Below are 1888 nucleotides of genomic sequence, written 5' to 3'. Positions count from 1 at the left end.
GCCTCCTGAGTAGCTGGGATTACAGGTGTGCACCACCACACCAGGCTAATTTTTGTATTTTTAGCAGAGATGGGGTTTCACCATGTTGGTCTGGCTGATCTCAAACTCCTGACCTCAAGTGATTCGCCTGCTTCGGCCTCCCAAAGCACTGGAATTCCAGGTGTGGGTCATCGCACCAGCCACAGTCTACATTTCTAATGATAAAGCTGCTCTTTAATAATTATGTTTTCAGAAGGCCATTTGGAAATAGTTTTTTTCTCACTGTTGGATTATAAAAACACCAAGTGACCCGAGTTCTACACTTTTTTGTGCCAAAATGAAGAACATTAATAATAAGCATCCATTTGCTCTTAAGTATATATATTTAAATCATAAATATGTAAGTAAATGTATACATTTATTTAAATTTTAAATACGCAATTGGCCAGGTTCCAAGGGCTTATCCACCTTCCGGGAAAAAAAGTCAACTGTCTTTGGAAAATTCCTTGACATGATTTTAGAGGGGCAGCCTCTAGAATGAAGTGTTCAATGAATGTTCGAGGAATGAATGAATTTTAGCAGCCTATATCTTAGGGGCTGAGAGTATCTGATTAGGGCGTATCGGACTGAAAAAAGTCCTCTACAAACACTAGCATTTACTAATCTATTTTCTACTTAAAATGTGTAATTTGACATCAAGCACACATACAGTTTATGGAAACAATTTTATTGGTAACAGAACCCTACTAACTCATCAGAGCCCTACTATTTTCTCACGTGTACTTTCCTTCTCCTGGCAGCCTGTCCCCCTTCCCTGGAACCCCCTCCCAACTCATTCCCGTGGACTTTCTGACTTGCTGCCTCTCTCCCTTCTGGGAAAACGTGTCAGCTGATGCACTAATAATCCAGCACATGCTAAGACTGTCCCTGAGACAGCTGTCTACTACCCCTAGGCCCTTGGGCAGGGGATCTCCTTGGAGCCAGAAAGTTAATAACTGGTCTTTAAGATACAAACAATGTCATGGTCTATGACTTTGTGACATGATACAAAGGAAAGTGCTTTGAGTCAGGCAGACCCAGATTCATATCTCAGCTCTTCTTAATATGTATGTAACTTTGGACAAAGTACTGCATGTCTCTAGCCCTCAGCTTCCTCATCTGTGAAACGGAAATAACAATACAGGGAATACTGGGAATAACAAATGAGAATAAATGTATTCAGCCCTCTAGCTTCCTCTCTCACTACCTCTTTGTCTTTCCAGAGTTTAAAGACCCATAACAAGGAATCAAAGGAGAGCAAAACAAGACCAAAGGGTTAGAGGATAAGATCTAAGAATGGATGAAGGGATGGTAAACGTTTATTTATTTATTTTATTTTGAGACGGAGTCTCTCTCTGTCGCCCAGGCTGGAGTGCAATGGTGCAGTCTCAGCTCACTGCAACCTCCGCCTCCCAGGTTCACGCGATTCTCCTGCCGCAGCCTCCTGAGTAACTGGGACTACAGGTGCCCGCCACCACACCCAGCTAATTTTTGTATTTTTAGTAGAGACGGGGTTTCACCATGTTGGCCAGGATGGTCTCGAACTCCTGACCTTGTGATCTGCCTGCCTCAGCCTCCCAAGGTGCTGGAATTACAGGCATGAGCCAACTCATCTGGCAGAACGGTAAATGTTTAATATGGAAAGGGAATATTTAGTCTGGACAGAGAGGACAATAAATAATTATGGTTACCATTTGTCAGCACCTTTCCTGGCATTTATTTATTTAGACGGAGTTTCACTCTTGTTGCCCAGGCTGGAGTGCAATGGTGCAATCGCGGCTCACCGCAACCTCCGCCTCCCGGGTTCAAGCGATTCTCCCGCCTCAGGCTTCCGGGTAGCTGGGATTACAGGCGGGCACCACCAGGCCCG

Source organism: Mandrillus leucophaeus, unplaced genomic scaffold (genome assembly GCF_000951045.1).
Source record: "Mandrillus leucophaeus isolate KB7577 unplaced genomic scaffold, Mleu.le_1.0 Scaffold1394, whole genome shotgun sequence".
In the NCBI taxonomy this organism is placed as follows: domain Eukaryota; kingdom Metazoa; phylum Chordata; class Mammalia; order Primates; family Cercopithecidae; genus Mandrillus; species Mandrillus leucophaeus.
The sequence above is the reverse complement of the archived record's forward strand: the minus strand, read 5'-3'. Positions refer to the sequence as shown.